This window comes from Callorhinus ursinus, unplaced genomic scaffold (genome assembly GCF_003265705.2).
Source record: "Callorhinus ursinus isolate GAN/ISIS: 27379988/994484 unplaced genomic scaffold, GSC_fseal_2.0 scaffold20, whole genome shotgun sequence".
NCBI lineage: Eukaryota > Metazoa > Chordata > Mammalia > Carnivora > Otariidae > Callorhinus > Callorhinus ursinus.
This window is the reverse complement of record NW_027397082.1, coordinates 27,258,664-27,275,321: the sequence shown is the minus strand read 5'-3', so window position 1 is coordinate 27,275,321 and position 16,658 is coordinate 27,258,664. Positions and strand designations below refer to the sequence as shown.

Here is a 16,658-nt window from a genome sequence, read left to right as displayed (position 1 = left end):
GGGCCCTGAGGGATTCTGACAGTGGAGGTCCAGGGTGGGATCCAGAAAAGGCGTTAGTAACAAACGCCAGAAAGGGGTTCTGCTGCAGATGTTCGCAGACCGGATTTTCAAGAGTGTTGCTTAACACCCTCCTTCTGCTGCGCTCCATTGCTGCTCAGGAGCTTGCCAATCAGGGTGGGGGCGGTGGTGGGGGCGGTGGGGGCGGTGGGGGCGGCGGTGGGGGCGGCGGTGGGGGCGGGGGCGGCGGCGGGGGCGGTGGCGGCGGTGGCGGCGGTGGCGGCGGTGGGGGCGGTGGGGGCGGTGGGGGCGGCGGCGGCAAGGGTTCAGGGACTCAGGTGTGTGCTGGGTCCTCTGCCACAGCCGTCCCTCTTCTCCCCTCCCTTTTGACAGTGTCCAGGCCGAGCTCTCCTTCCCTCTGCCCTCCCCGCCTTCTCAGTGACCCACAGACAGGTGCAGGCCACCCATCGGCACCTTTTCAGCTTGACCAGCTCTCATCTCTAAATTCTCCTGAACATGTTCTCTTTCGTGCAGTCTCCAGTTCCACTTTTGGAATCCTCAATTCCAGCCAGCTTTTACCCCTGTCTTCTACGGCTTCTCTAGGTCTCCAGTTACCTCTTCAAGGGCGTATTCAACAGCCTCTCTCTGCGCCCCCTCGGCCTCCCAGCTGCATCTGCCACTGCCAATCACTGTCTTCTCTGAACTTTCTAGCTCTGCTGGGCCGGCCGTTTCAAGGCTACGCCACACTTTGCCTTTCCACTGAATCCATGAGCCCCTCCCCACCCCCACCCCCCGCCCGCTCCTCCGAATTAACAGATCTCGGGATTTCTCAGGCATTCGTACTTGTCACTGCCTCATATGCTTCCTTTAATCTCCTGAGAGTTAGAATACCACTGGGGAACCTAAAAAAGGAAATTTCTCCATAGTCAGTTGCCTGACTTGGGAATATTCAAGATCCCGTCTTATAGTCGAGACCCACTACCTAATTTGGAGCATCCAGTGCCACATGAAAATGGGGGTCCCCTTACTTTAAGAGCACCAAGAAATACATACATTAAACCCATACATAAGACATGGAGGGCCCATCACAGTCTGGAGCACTGTGCAGCCACATAGGCCATGTGCTCAGGGCTCAGGAAACTGGCCCCACTTACAGGTGCCCCGGCCTGTTAGCCCAGTGACTGTCCAGACCAGATAAGTGGCTGAGAACATGGTAATCGTTCAGATAAAATCAGAGCGCACCTTCCCAAGTCACCAGCTAGTTTTCCCAGAGAAACACCCCCAAGTTCCCAGTCAGTCTGCGGGTCCTGTCGTCCGGAGCAGGGAGGGGACGGGAGCGTGTGAATGACACAGCAGTGTCCTTCAGCCACAAGGGGAAGAAACAGCTCCACAGTGCAGATCAGAAGCATCCTCCTTGTCACCCGTGCTGTTGCTTTGCACTGGACTGTGGCATACAGGAAATTTTGTCCTGAACGCTGTGCTCTAGCTTTTTCCCATTTGAGCCCCGAAACCCCAGGCGACCAGACTGAAGATAGAAACTGGAATCCCAGAGGCAGCAAGTCTCCCTGCTTTCTTTGGGGTGGCGCCAAAAAGAGATAAAGAAAGTGTTGTATTAGGCAGCAGTAAACAGGCAAGGGACAAGCAGGCCTTGAATAAAACAGATCTTTATTGGGGCTAAAATGGCCCCGGGCTGACCCCACCCTAAATCCTGGCAGTGTCCAACGACAAGAATTCAGAGGAACAAAAATGCTGGCATTGCTGGCTGCATCCCGTGCATACAGAACAGAAAGCATTGCAGAAACCTGCAAGCAAGGAATATATTCATACTATTATCCAGCATTTCAGCCAAAACTTATTTCTCAGTCCAGAGGACTATGCTATTCTGCCTTCTCTGCCTCAAATTTCTGTCCTGTGACTCACAGGGAAGGCCTTGGGGACAATGAAATATCCCAGAGACCTAAAATAGGTCCTTCTCCCTCCCTCCAGCATCAGGATGAATTTCCTACAGCATTTGTTTTTTTCCTTTATTAACCAGGCATGAATGATAATATTGCCCGGGCTTAAGCACTCATCTCTGTCAGTGGTAAATATAAATAATGAGGCACATTCATAGAAAAGCATGCCAGAATTTCATTGATTAACATCTTGTGCCACAGCCTCTCTTTGAAATTAAAAACACTTTCAATGACACGGCACAGAAAAGGCATTGCATGAAAAATATTTCGAAGAGGAGGCTGTCATTAAAGCATGCCCAAAATAGAACTGTTTTTATTTAACCATTCTCTCTCCTCTCCCCTGTCCCTCCACCCTCACGGGCTGGGAGGCTGCAGGCAGTTAAATCACAAGCATTGCAGAAAGCAGTTTCGTCTTATTTGAATTTTAGAAGCTTCAAAAGCAGACCTACGGGTGATGCTTAGTCCATGTGTCTCTTTCCCCCCACTGCAAGTGATAATTAAGGAAGTGATATGGCCAGATGTAAAATCCAGCTGTTTAGTCATCGATTTTTCAATGTCTTAACGATGCGTCAGAATCTGCCCCACTGCCAATGGCTTCATTCTGTCCCCGGTCATCCTCCACACACAGCCTCCTCGCTGGCCTCCTTGACTCCAGCTCTGCGCCCCTTTTGTGCTGGGATCCACAGCAAACTGCAAACCGGTCATTGGAAGGCCAGGCTCACTGCAGGCTTGTTTGGCTTTGCAAGTACAGTGGCTTATTTTGTTTGGTTTGGAGTTTTCAGTTTTGAATGCCTTTAAATGGAGCCTGTGTGCTTGCGCCTCAGCCTCGCACTTCAGCGCCCCCTCTTAACTCTGGCGCGGCCCTCTGGGGCCCATCCCCCACAGGCACTTCATCCTCTCCTCTGAGGCCCTGCAAGTAGCTGGTCCAAGGAATGTGGTCCAAGCTCCTCGATCTCTGACTCGGGATCCTCTGCCATGTCACCACTGTCAAGCTTCCCATGTTTGTGTCTCCCAATTCTTTGACCGACCTCTGCCAGCCAGGGTCTCCTCTCCTGCTGGCCTCTCTCTGCAAAGGGGCCGGGGCGCTCTCCTGCCAACCACAACCCTCCCTCCTCCTCTGACTCTAGACTCGGCCTGAAAACCTGACTCGTCTCTCAAGGCCCAGTTGAAAGTCACCTTCTCTGTGAAGGCTTTGTTCTTCTTCGCAGTCTCCTGTGATAGAAAAGCAAGAACTGTGGCGTCAGCCAGACCTGAGTTCGAATCCCACTCTTTAACTGCCCAGGTATGAGAACTTAGCAATTTTCTGAAGGTCTTTGAAGCTCCACCCACGGATTTGTAAAATGAGAATGATTTCTACCACCATCATAGGCTTGTTTTGAGTATCGAAAGAAGTAATGTATGTCAAAGGTGCATAGGTAATTCCTGGCACAGGAATTATTACAATGTGCTTTTCTACTTTCCCAGAACATATTATAGCATTTTCAACATTGAATGAAGATATTTGTGCCAAGGCCTCTCTCCTGTTGAGTCACAGAGCAGGAAACTCATCTGTTATGTCTGTCACTGCATTTCCCACAGTGCCCAGCACAGACCTCCGACCTTGACATTCAGTAGACATGTGCTAAATGGTGCTTGCTCAAATGATCCGTTCTGTTTTCGTGAAACTGACAATCATTTGTTTAGCTGATACCCCATGGGAGAAACAGGGCTGAAATACTCTATGTCACCTCATACAACATTGAGACTTCTTTCCTCATTTTTATTTTTAATTTATTTTTTATTTTATTTATTCATTTGAGAAAGAGAGAGAGAGAGAGCATGAGCAGGGGGAGAGGCAGAGGGAGAAGCAGGCACCTTGCTGAGCCAGGATCCAGACGTGGGGCTCGATCCCAGGACTCTGGGATCATGACCTGAGCCGAAGGCAGACGCTTAACCATCTGAGCCACCCAGGCGCCCGTTCTTTCCTCATTTTTAGATTTTTAGCCAGGTGATCTAGATTTTAATCCCCCAAATTATAATGGCAATTACCTATGACTTATGCAAATATTTTTTTTAATTTTTTACTGTTTTTATAGTGCTTCCTATAGACCAGGAACAAGCCCAAGTGTTTCACATTTATTCCTTATGTAATCCTCGCAACAAATCTGGGAAGTAGGTACAATTTTTATCCCCATTTTGCAGATGAGGAAACCAAAGCTTGTTAAGGTTAAGAAACTGGACTAAGATCATGCAGCTAGCACGTATTCAGGTTGGATCCAAACCCAGTAAGCCTGGCTCCAGAGAACAAAATCTTTACCACTGCCTAGCACAGCCTCTGACATGCTACCTCCAGATCAACTGTAAAGCAGAAAGCAAATGGGATTGATCCAATTGATTTCTGTTTCACAAACAATATAACCTAATTCAGCTGATGTCTTGATTAACTAGACTAGGTGCCCCTGGTGAGCTTGTGTGTGATTGAAAAAGACTGACAGATGCTTTGACCTGTCCCTGTCCACACCCCCACATCCCCAGCCCAGGCTGTTTGTATAGGCCCTGGCAGGTAGCCCTGGGTCTGCTGGAAATCCCTCCTGCCTCTCCGGTAGATCCAAGTATAACTTGTGAAGAAAAGCACTAGTTGATCAAAGAAGGGTGCAGCAGCAGGGGGCCGCTCTGGCAGGAGACCAGCTCCAGCCCAGCAGTCCCTCCAGAAGCAGAGGCGGCCCGGGAGCAGAGGAGGACGATGGCCACAGCCACAGACTCTTGGCTCAATTAGTATCGGTCAAAAAAGGCATGGCCTTGAAAATGACTCAAAGCTTAGAGCTGAAATTGTCCCGGGGATTCACGGGCTTGACAGTAGCAGCCCCAGCCCTGCAGAGCTCAGGAGCAGCTTGTGGCTGTGAGAATCACCCACGCCTGCTCATTTGCTCCTGGGGCTCCAGACATGGGGCTACTTTTGTGCCAGAATCTAGGATCACGGGACACCATCTTCCACACTGTGATCAGTAGCAATGCTTTTCAACCTTTAATATGCAGGCAGATTACCTGGGAATCTTGCTAAAAATGAAGGTTCTAACACAGTGGGTCCAAGGTTCCCTGCGATTCTGCATTTGTAACAAACTCTTGGGTGATGCTGATTCTGCTGGTCCACGGACCACGCTCTGAGTTGCAAGGGTCTGTAGAACACTAGCCTCACGGGAGAAATTCATGAGAGATTATGGTTCTTCATTGAGGACCTCTTACGACCTGTAATGTGCTAGAGTGCATTGCAAGTCTTTAGAAAGGATCTATAATATACAGAATTTCCAGACCTCATTCGCCCAAAGAAACTTTTTTGGTAGAACGTCTATAAACATCTCTGTTAATTAAGATTAGGTTCAATTTCTATTAACAGAAAATCCAAGGTAACAGTGACTTTTTCTCTTCCACATAAAAGAAATCTAGATAGTCTGGGGTCGGCATGGCTCCTGGCAATGTCAGAGACCCAGTTTCCTCCTGTCATGCTGTTCTCCCATCCTCTGAGCAGCTTGTGGCTTTCACATCAAAGTCCAAGATGGCTGATCCAGTTTCAGCTGCCACAAACACAGAAACACCGCCAGCAAGAAGGAAAGGCAAGAGAGAGACACACACACTCCAGCGACACTTCCAAGAAGTGGCACACACTGTCTACTCTTTCATCTCATTGGCCAGAACTTTATCACAGACAAAAATACAAGGAAGGCTGGGAAGTGTGGTCTCTATGTTCAGAGTGGCCATATTCACAGCTAGAAAATCAAGGGTACTGTTACCAACAAGGGAGCAGTGGGTATTGAGGAAAAACAAGCTATCTCTATCACAGTGTCTTAAAGAATTGTGAAAATAGTTTGGGAAATGATACTCCGGTCCCAGCCCATCATTTTCCACATCTGGTTGGTGGTGAGCCAGGACAGGCATCTTTATCTCTTCCCTCCCATTCCAGGTCATACTCAATTACTTTATGGTTCCTCTTCAGATGGCATCCTTCCTATCCCTCATGACAGAGAGGACACCCCAGGGAGTCCCCATCTTGGCTGCTGGAAGCTATAGCCCTGTTAGGAGCACCTGGCTGATTGGAATGACATGCCCAGCTCCCCCCGGGCTCAGAGAATGCATTAAAGTCACAGAAGAGAGGCAAGGACACTGGAGAATGAAACCGTGGGTTGTTACTTTGCCATTGGACAGATTTGCACCAACAGGCAGAAGACAGCATCCAAAGTTGTATTATTCATGCAATTTTACAGTCACCCCATTCTTTGTGAATGCTTCTCTGTGAATTTCTCAATGCTTGAGCTTTCCAGCCTTGCCTTACTGTCTTTCAGTGTTGATCTGCTATGGGAGGCAGTGAGGCTCACTCTCTAACACTGAATCATTGAGCAAAATCAGTTCTGTCTCAGTGCTGTGGTTCCTGTACTAAATGAAAAAGGAATAGAATGGGGGCTGGGGAAAGGGGGATTTCACATTTACTGCCTGCCTACTGTGTGCCAGATGCTAATCTACATGTTTATATATTTGTCTTATTTAATTAACACTCACTGCAGTTTATGACACTGAGCAGCGATGACCAAGCTGGGGGTTGAAGCAGATATCTCTGCCTGGAAAATCCATCTCTTTTTACCAGGACAGAAAATAGGAGCCTTCTACATGTGTCGTTCACTTTCTTTGTCTCGGGTGCTCCACTCTCCCCCCCCCCCCCCCCCCCCACCCCCACATTCTTTCACACATTGACTTTGTGTTCATCTTTTCCCAGTAATTAGTAAATTACAACCCCCGCATCTCAAATTCTTGACATTCATTTGCTGTTTCCCAGTAATTCATTCCATTTGGTATTTGCTTTGAAAAAGACACAGAAGTGCTCGCTAATGCGGCACGCACCCCCTTGCCTGGATGAGGCTCTTCACCTCATTTATCACATTGCGTTGCTGGTCCTGAAGGCTGACAGGCAATTCAGGCTTTCTGAATGCAATTCAGGCATTGATTTTAATCTATAAAGCTTTGGCGTCTGGGTCCTGGCTGCCATGGAAATGAAATAGCTTCTTGGATACTTTTCTACATGCTGCTGCTAACTGTTCTGAAACGCGGGGCTCGGAGAGACATTTGTGTGCTTCTTCTGGTGTGAAAACGTCCAATGTGAATAGCTTCTGAACTTTAACCATCCTTGTTGACACGGAAGAGGAATCCCGAGCAAGGACACATATGGAATGCGCTTACATTCATGGACCTACACACTGAATTTATTGATAGTATCGGGCGGAAAATCAATTTTAAAAATACAGACTAAGAGGTGGCCAACACATCTGGTTTTCAAACAGAAAATCCGGAAGCCCGAACAGGTCTGTGGGTGCCAAGAAGCCAATGAGGAAGCGTGGTGTTCAGTGTTTCATGTGTGATCTGATGTTCTCTTACCTGCACCGGGGAAGTTGGTGGCAGGAAAATGATTCTGAGGCACATGCTTTGTCAAGGTGGGGACGGGAAGCGTGAAAGTTTGGTGCGTATACTCAGTGTGCCTGCTCCACCCCACCCTACCCTCACCCCACCCCCACCCCCGCCACACACCCCCAGGGGAAATATGACACCACCTTTGTTTCATTTGGCCCCGGAGGCTGGGAAAGGCTGAGGAAGACCACAACGGTTAGGAGGATTTAAATGCTCTCCACCGGAGTTCTGCTTTAATTCTCTTCACTCGAAGTTTCTGGCTTGCTGCTTGATTGTTCACGTGGCATTCATTTCAAAATGCAATTCCTTGCTTCAGCTTTTTAAATTCTGATGGCACTGGCATTAGCAAAGAAGGTGACAAAGCCGTTGACATGTTGACATCTATCCCTAAAAGGACAGAGCTTTCATATTTTTTTTTAAATAAGAATGTGTCCAAAAGTCAGAGACTTCAGTGAAAGTAGAAATGGGAAATGCTGAACCTGAGGCACTTTCTAGTAACAAATGACAGCTGAATCCACTGTGGGGCTTTAGGTTTCCATAGAAGGCTCGTGGACCATGACCCTGCATGGAGAGTTGGCTGGAACACGGATGTAATCGGGTCCCTAAAACATCACTCCATACCAAACATTTCGGAGCACATATAACTTGGCCTACAGATGCCAGTCTCAGCTCCCACGAACAGGTAAGGATAAGCTCAACTATGGCTTCTCAGGATCACCCATCCTTCTCTAATTATCCAGTTCTGCTTAGAAGTCCTTGTGAAAATCCTCCCAGCCCTAAGAACTACAAGTATAACATCGGAAATATTCTCTGTAGGGTTTAGCTTCAGCAAAGCCAGGTCAGGCTGGGAGAGAGAGCTGACATCAGATGGCATCAATCTGGAAAATGCACACTGACTTTCTTCCAGACTACAGACGATGGCTCTGTTTGTAAAACGTCAAAACAACTGTGTGATTAAGTCAGCTCGGTCAAGAATCTCTCAGGGAAGTTGCTTAGAACATCAAGACAGACTAGCTAGTCACTGCCTTTTTACTTTCCACATGTGAACTGTATGGCCTTAGGTACATGAGGAGTAAGCAGGAGGCAGGAACCATAAACTCATTTTGTATTTGCCAAAGCCAGGCCAGTCTTTGTAACAGCGGCCAGACAGCCACAAGGCCAGGGAGGGCTCATCCACATCCTCGGGTATACCAGACACCAGCTAGAGCTCTCGGTGATTCTCCATTCTCTGAGAACAACCCTGACCCGTAGGAATGGGGCCCCAGCCATCATGTCTGTGTCCCATGGCCCAGTGGCTTGCGGAGTTGTCAGATCCAGGGGAAAACGAACCCAAGATGGATGGGTCAGGGCCATGATCCACTGCCCGCAGGGTAGGTAAAAACGTTAGCAGTTTGCTCACAGATAGTATTGTCCTTTAAAATCATCAGAAGTATAAACTGGCACACCTGCCATGGGTGAGCCAGACTCGTTGGAGTATTTCTACAGAATTGGAACTAAAAAGGGGGTCATCTCTTCTCTGGAGGTAGAAGCCATGGGGCAGGACCTTCGCCCTGTGAGCAACCCTATTCTCCACCAAGCCAGAGATGCTGGTCTGCAATTCATGGAGGGATGAGAGACAGATGCAGACACAGTCCTGGAGACATTGGACTCTTGGGTCCAACTGCTCCCTCCCCCTTGTGTTGGCAATTATATGAGGCACCCCTTTATCCTTCCAATAAATTCTCTTCTGCCTGAGCTAACTAGTGTTGGGTTTCTATCAACGTGACACATTGGCGAATTTTCTCATCCTGACAGCTGACCCCACTGGAGGCACCAAGGCCATGGCTGCCCCTACAGACTGGATGTTGTTGTCTTTGTCCTACAATTAGATGATGCTTTGTGTGTGTGTTGGGGTGTGGGTGGGGGGCATGTGTGTGTGTATTGCCTCCAATCACCCATTCATCCCCTCTTTCCTCAAGGATGCCTCTGAGTCACAACCTGTTGTATGTGACACTCAGGTGTTCAAGATTTCTTAAGGACACCACTCCCCATGACCCAAAGTTCACCTTGGCATTCCTGTCCCCTGCTGCAGGCCACATCCTCACCTTCTCTCTATGCGTGGAATTCTGTGCCTTCTGGCTCAATTCCTTCCCATCCTTGTATTACATTCCCCTGCCTCTGCGGTTGCTTGGGATTTCTGGCAGATAATGGTACAAAATTGGCAACGCCCCCTCCTCCATCCAGGACTGTGAACTTTTCCTGTCCCTGAGAACTTTAATAAGCATCCTGTGTTTCTCCTTTCCCTCTCCTCTGTTAGCATTACAGCCAAACCCTCAGACAATGGAAAATTATCTCCTCTTTTTAAAACCCAAGGAAGCCGACTTTAGGGCTTCATTTTGGAATATTTGACCTTGATTTCAATAGACCTTTAGGATCTTATTTCTGAAGATTATATATAGAGAGAGGCCCTTCACGTTCTCAGATTTAATACTCACCATCTCTCCATATGGCAGACATTTTTTTTTTTTTTTTTTTTGGCTGCAGAGCATCTCAGTTTCCTTCCTATAGTTGTGAAATTAGTGGGAGACAGAAAGCTCGTTCTATGGGAGCTGCAAAGGTTGATATTCACTCTTCTAGTTAGAGCCCCAGCACCCAAACTAGGCATGGCCCATCAGATGCACGCCTCTGGGACTGAGAATCAGAAGCTAATTAGTCCAAGAAGGGATCATGGATTATCCATTCTGTTGGTAGCAGCAAAGACAACAACATCCAGTCTGTAGGGGCAGCCATGGTCTTGGTGCCCCCAATGGGGTCCAATGCCCAATAGCAGGGCAGCAGTGTCCATGTTGGACAACTTCTGTGGCATTGATATTGGCTGAGGATGGGCTCCCCAGCTTCACGGGCTGCCTGTTCATTTTCTCAACAAGGTTTCCAGCCTTCCCCACAGATTCTGCAATGTCCCCAGTGCCCTTTTGTAGTTAAGTTTTTCACAGCTAGAAACTATTAATGATGCACCTTCAAAGTGTTCATGATAGGCAGAAATTTATCTTTTTTCTTGCAGCACATATATGAAATATGTAATCTGGAAGGCTAACACATATAAGATCTAGTTGATTCACTGATGAGTGAGCCTAGCTGACTTCCAGTATCCACGACTCAATTCAACTTTATTCTCTCTTGTGAAATGGTAGCAGACAGCTTGTTTCTTTTGGGGGGAGGCAAAAGTAGAAGTGATAAAAGTACAAAGAAAGGAAGAAATGGTTCTACCCAGAAAGTAACTTTATTCATGACTTAAGTCCTGTGCATAAAATATAATCATAGCTCTGTTGGGATCACTGCAATGATGCTTCTCCTATTGTATGGGGGAAAGTATAGTCTTAGAATTCTTATTACATTCTTATATTTGGCTTATCAACTAAACCAGGAAGGTATTGACAGTGAAAAGAGATGCTGTTAATGGAAATGTTGAGACAACAGACAGAATGGTCAGCCTAAGTAGTAGAGACCTGGATATTCTAGAAGGTCTTAGGGTCTACCAGGCGCTGAGTTACCTGTGGTGGCACCTACCCCATAGCACTCCTTCCTTCTTCCTCAACCAAATTCTAGTTCTTTTTCCTCAGGTCCAAAGCTGGAGATGGACAAGTGTCAGCATGCCTGCCCCTCGCTTGCACCCCCATATTTATGCATCTGGTGACGCAGTCTACATTTCCGCACGTTCTTACGGGGGTGATTTCCATAGCAATGGCAGGAATATAAAAAAGGCACCTGAGTGATGCTTTAAAGATAAATCACCTTCTTTAAGAAGCCTTACCTCTGGGGAGCAACAGGCTATTGCCTCTAGAGTTTCTTAGCTCCCTGCCACATATGTACATTTCCAACCGCAGCTCACAATCTTCTGGCTTAATTAATTACCAACATGGTAGCCTCCTTTTTAGGCCAGGAGATAAAGAGAGATCCTTGCTGGACAGCTGTTGTTTACAGGTGTTTTATGAACCAAGAAGGAAAAAAACTTGCATGTTTGGAGTGCCTACCACACACCTAGCACATTGACTTATTTTGTCTCATTTTCATAGTAACTCAAGCAGAACGAGGATACTTCTGCAGTGCAGGCTGAGTCTGTGCAAAAGTGGCAAATTCTACATCCAACATCTCATTCCTGTGTCTCATCACCAAGAAAGCCAGAGAGGAGAAAGCATGAAGTAGGTAGAGGGGGTCTGCGTCGGCCAGGGGACATAGGCGTTGGAGGGAGAGCAGAATGCATGCGGCTCGGCCTGGCTATTCTGTTTCCAAACTCTTTGCCTCATTAGAGCAGAGGGAATGAAGGGAGGAAAGAGTGGTACTGATTCATTTTCTGAGCTGAGAGGGGATGCCCTGCAAGCAAAGGGTATTAACTAATTGGGGTTTGCTTCCTTGACACCTGTCAGCCTCAGTAAGTTTTCTCCTTTTTTAATTTAAGGAAATGTGTGCACAGCATTATCTTTTTAAACAAAGCCCTAGTAATTTTTCACCTCCCTACAAGAATCTCCATTTTTTTTGAGACCCTGTCACCATTTTTTTAAACTTTTGCCCTTTTGAGCACTCATGGAAAAGGTTTTTCTCACCTGTATTTGAAAATTCAGTTCATTCATTTGTTCGTTCATTCATTCACAGGTATTTGTTCCAGTCATGGTGCTTTGGGCTGAGTAAGGCAAAGGGCCATGGGCCCTACCCTCATGGAGCTTGTCATCTAATTGAAAGAAAGAAGTCAGTTAATTATACAGTTACGGAATTACAGATTGGGATAAGAGCAATGAAAATAAGGGTACCCGATGGTGACAGAAGTGCTGTGACATGGCCCCCGTTCCCCACATTCTGCCTTTAGTCTTTCCATTTAGAGGATGGATGAGTTAGCACATTGAGACATCACCACGAGTAAGTTCGGTCACATCGCTTTGGTCCAAACAGATGCGTGAGATCAGTGTCCTGAGGAAGTGGGAGGATTTATGGACTCAACGGAGAACAAAGGAACAATTTGGGAGCATTAGACATTGACTGGTAGGTGAACTTGACCAGCGAGCTCCAGAAACCCTATTTGCAGCAAAAAAGCATCAGATGCCCGAGAGGGAAGGAGAAGGACACAGGATGAGAAGCTAAGAGCACAGAAAACAGATCTGTCCTAAGGAGGGCCTTCCCCAACCCTGCACCTACCTAGAGAAAGGACAAATGTAAGGTACAGGGGATGATCTTAAATTCACTTGTCATTAGTACCTGAGCTATTCAAATCTAATTTTCGGTGACTTCAGATTAATAATAGACACAGGTGTTTGGCATTCTCTCTGAAACCAAGTAGCATCTTTTTATTAGAGGTTTTCCAGATGGCTGCATTCGATTCTGCCAACTACACAGATGGGAAGGGTTCCCTTACCTGGACTGAATGTGTACATCCCGTCAGTTGTTAGTTGTCAAGTGTGGTCTCCTAAATGAGATAACACAGGATATGGTTGAGTTAAATGAACATTTTTTATTCTTGGTTATGACTTAATCTCTGGTTATGATTGATTCCTGGTTATGTCCTTAATCCCTCATCTTATTGAATGAGATCAAACAACATGTATACTCGAAGTCTCTCCCCCTTTTTCCTTATTTTAATCCGAAGCCCAAGCCAGGACTAATTATGAAAAATCAGCCCCTTGCTTTGCTTTCCCCTGGGCTTCCACCTGGCCCTGCATATCCCTCTGGATAAAAACAGCTCCTAAGATGAAGGCTCAGCCAATGCTATTTTACAATTCCACAGGCAGAAGTGAAAAGAGAGAGTTTCCCCAGGATTAATTCTCATTCTGTCACCCTTTCCACCAGGGTGTCTATCACCAAGCCTTGGGAAGGGCGTGTGGATCCTCAGCTAAACCCGTGGAAAATCCTCCCTGAGTTTAGAGTTGAGGAAAGAAATTATGCAAACACTCTTTTCAACTTTCCCTTGGGACCGTTCACGCAAGGGCTGTTATGTTTCATAAAGAGCTAATGTGAGTTTCCTCTAGTATTTCCCTTCTCTTATCTCAAACAAGGTCCTGAAGTTCTCTTGGAGTCTGAATTTCAGTGGGATTTTGCTTTGTGTAGGTTGGAACCTTTGTATGTTTTTCAACTTCATTTTAATTTCAGATATGTCAAGGAGCTCTTTCTCTGAGCCTAGGATGGAGTGATCTCGGAAGTGTAGAACTGTGTCTTAACATTTCATTTACCATGTGGCTTCTTGGTAGCCTTTGCAGAATAGAAGTTGAATTAATCAATCATTCAAGTCTAAGGCACCTTCTCTGCTTTCAGGAAATGTAGAATTGGATGAGAGAGATAAAGGCATGCACATATAAAGAAAGATATATAAAGGACCGTGGTGCAATGGGACGTGTTTTAAGTTGAAAATTAAGAGCCTATATCAGATATGGTTCTGCCATTTATAGATGGTGACTCAACATTACTTCCCTGAAACCCAGTTTCCTCATCTGCAATGTGAAAAGTTGGACTAAATAATATCAGATGAATCCCTATAAATTCTACCTGCAGATGATATTTCAAATCTCTCCTCTCGCTTCCATGCCCACTATTACTCCTGTCCAGACTACCACCATCTTGTTCCTATAGCATTGTAAAAGCCCCTGGTCTCCCTGCTTCCGGTCTGGCCTTGCTAGATTTTGTTGTCACAGCTAGAGTAACTTTTTGAAAATACAAATTATATCTTAACACATGCCCCTCCCCTACTACCAAAAATCCTGCACTGGCTCCAACTGCACTTAGAATAAAACATAAGCCACATAGCTGGTCTTCCATGACTCCCATAGCCTGACCTCTGGTTATCTCTCCGACCTGACCACCTTGTGCTCTTTCCCTCATCCACTATGTGATTACCACCTTTTTTTTTTTTTTTTTTTTTTTAGGCCCAAACCATGCCCATAACCATCCTGTTCTTCCATCTAGAAAATTCTCTTCCCAATGAACCCTTATCCTCCGGGCTTTTTGCCCCAGGCATTCCTTACTCTCTCCTTCTCCCTCCAAGTAAGACTAGGAACTGAGGGGGTAAGGAGCAGAAATTAAGACTGGGTTCCAGGCCAACTGAGAAATTAAGTGGAGAGTAATATACAAGTTTCTAACTTGGGAGGCTAATGGAGGCAGGAGAACAGAAGGGGAAGAAGAGTTTTGGGATATGTTAAAGGAACTCTCAGTGGCTTCTTGATAAATCCTTGTCTTTCTTTAGATGCTTCCCTTCTCTAAAATACATAAGCTTTTTTTCACAAAGAAGAGGGTAAGCACATTGTGGCTAAACTGGTTGCTATATTCGGTGTCTGATTTTATCAGTCAGTGCCCCATTCAGATTGGTCAGTGCCCAGCTGATCCAAGTGTTAAATTTTAAATATCATGGCCGCTACTGGTCTTTCAAGTGTCCCACCCCCCTTTCTGAACCATCTCCTGCTCTACGCTGGAATGCCATCCCCAGGCAGAGCTTATCAAAGTTTTCCTTCCAGGGACCCATGAAGGTAGAAATTTCTAGATTAGAGGTTGTGGACCAAATTTATTTGAAGACTCTTTTCTTTTTTTTTTTTAAGATTTTATTTATTTATTCATGAGAGACAGAGAGAGAGAGAGAGAGAGAGAAGCAGAGGGAGAAGCAGTCTCCCAAGGAGCAGGGAGCCTGGTACGGGACTCGATCCCAGGACCCTGGGATCATGACCTGAGCCGAAGGCAGATGCTTAACCATCTGAGCCACCCAGGCGCCCTGAAGACTCTTTTCTTTAAGCCTTACAATTCATCTAAATTTGTATTCTGCTTCATAAAAAATCTGTATTTGTTTTAATATGAAAAATACGTTTTAAAGCACTGTTATGGTTTGCGGCTTAAAGAACAGGCTGGGAAGTCAGAACCTGAAGAGTCTGGATCACTGTTCTGCCACTCAGGAGTTGTATGACCTTGAGCAAGTTACCTGACCTCTCTGAGCCTCCATATTCCTCATGTGGTTGCTGAGCACATACTCTAATACTCTATGGATTGTGAACGCCCTGAGGGCTGGTGTCTGTGTTTTGTCCATCCTCATATTCCCACAGAGACTAGAAGAGTACCCTGTCCATAGAAATCACTTTATATGCGTTCATTCCTCTACATCAGACATATGTGCACCAATGGTTATCCTGTTTTTACCACTAGATGGAGAGCATGTATCCTAGGATTTTTAATCCATTAGTAAGTGAGAGAGCGAACATTTGTATGTAGTATCTTAACTAAATCAACTTATTTATTAATGACAGTATCATTAAAACTAGCTCCCAAAAATGCAATTATAAGATAACTTTCAGAACTAATTGTTCTTAAAATAATTAAAAGGCAAAGGCAAGAGAGAAACACGAACTTCAGGATAGCAGTTAACTCTGGGGATGGCATAAATTGGAATTTGTGGGAGTGGGGAGCTCTAAGTGTATCTATCTGCTGATTTCTTATTTAAAAATAGATTCCAAGCAAATATGTCCGAAAGCGTTAAGCTCAGATGAATTCTGGGTGGTAGTGGTGAATACCCGGATGTAGATCTCTGGTTTTGAAATTTTTCACAATTGCGTTTTTGTAAAGTGGGGGAAAAGACTCAAAGATGAAATCTATGCTTACTGTTTCTATCTCTATACATGCTGCCTAACGAGCTTTTTAATGATTTCCCCAGAGAGCTGCAATTTGCTACAGAAAATACAACAGAGCAAAAACCATACCGTGTCTCTCCCGTTGCCACCTTCCTCCTGAACCTTACATTTTGCCCTGAAGTTAAGTCTTTTAAAGGTCATCACTTCAATTCAGTTGGCTAATTAGTTCCTGTCTCCAAAATGGATTGTTTTCAACTAATTTGAAAGATGTAGAAACACTGTTTCCGTATGTCTGTTCTGGTTACTATCGCTACGTTAACAAACTACCCCAAACCTTCATAGAATGAAATACAATGAAATACCCATTTTACTAGGCTGGTGAAACTTTGTTCCATGATATCCACGGCCTCAAGTTGGAAGACTTAAACTGGGAGGTGACTTGACAGTTGGAAGTAACTTGCCAGTTGGGGATGGAAATCACTGGGGGGGCGGGGGTGGGGTGTCTTTGCTCACGTGTCTAGTAGTTGATACTGGCTGGCACCTGACACTTCAGCTGGGCTGTTGAATAAGCCATCTTCTGGTTATAAACAAGTCACTCTGGTTGGCTCTGATTCCACAGGAGGGGACAGAGATTACAATACTCTCAATGAAAGGGGTGTCAAAGAATTTGCAGGCATATGATAAAACCATCACAATATCCTCTTAACTC

General features: G+C 45.8%; 1 long non-coding RNA gene across 3 annotated transcripts in view; it reads right to left on the bottom strand.

The window, feature by feature from the left end:
- The window catches only part of LOC112830856 (uncharacterized), a 29,628-nt gene extending 13,187 nt beyond the window's left edge, over positions 1-16,441 (bottom strand). For 2 of the 3 annotated variants that reach the window (XR_012381715.1, XR_012381716.1), the window contains exons 1-3: positions 16,312-16,441; positions 12,766-12,816; positions 11,963-12,087 (exon numbers count right to left, since the gene is read on the bottom strand). This is a non-coding gene — a long non-coding RNA (uncharacterized lncRNA). Of the gene's footprint in view, positions 1-1,644; positions 1,800-11,962; positions 12,088-12,765; positions 12,817-16,311 lie in introns of those variants that run through there. The other variant, XR_003210018.2, reaches the window with a different exon arrangement.
- Positions 16,442-16,658: the final 217 nt, after the last annotated feature.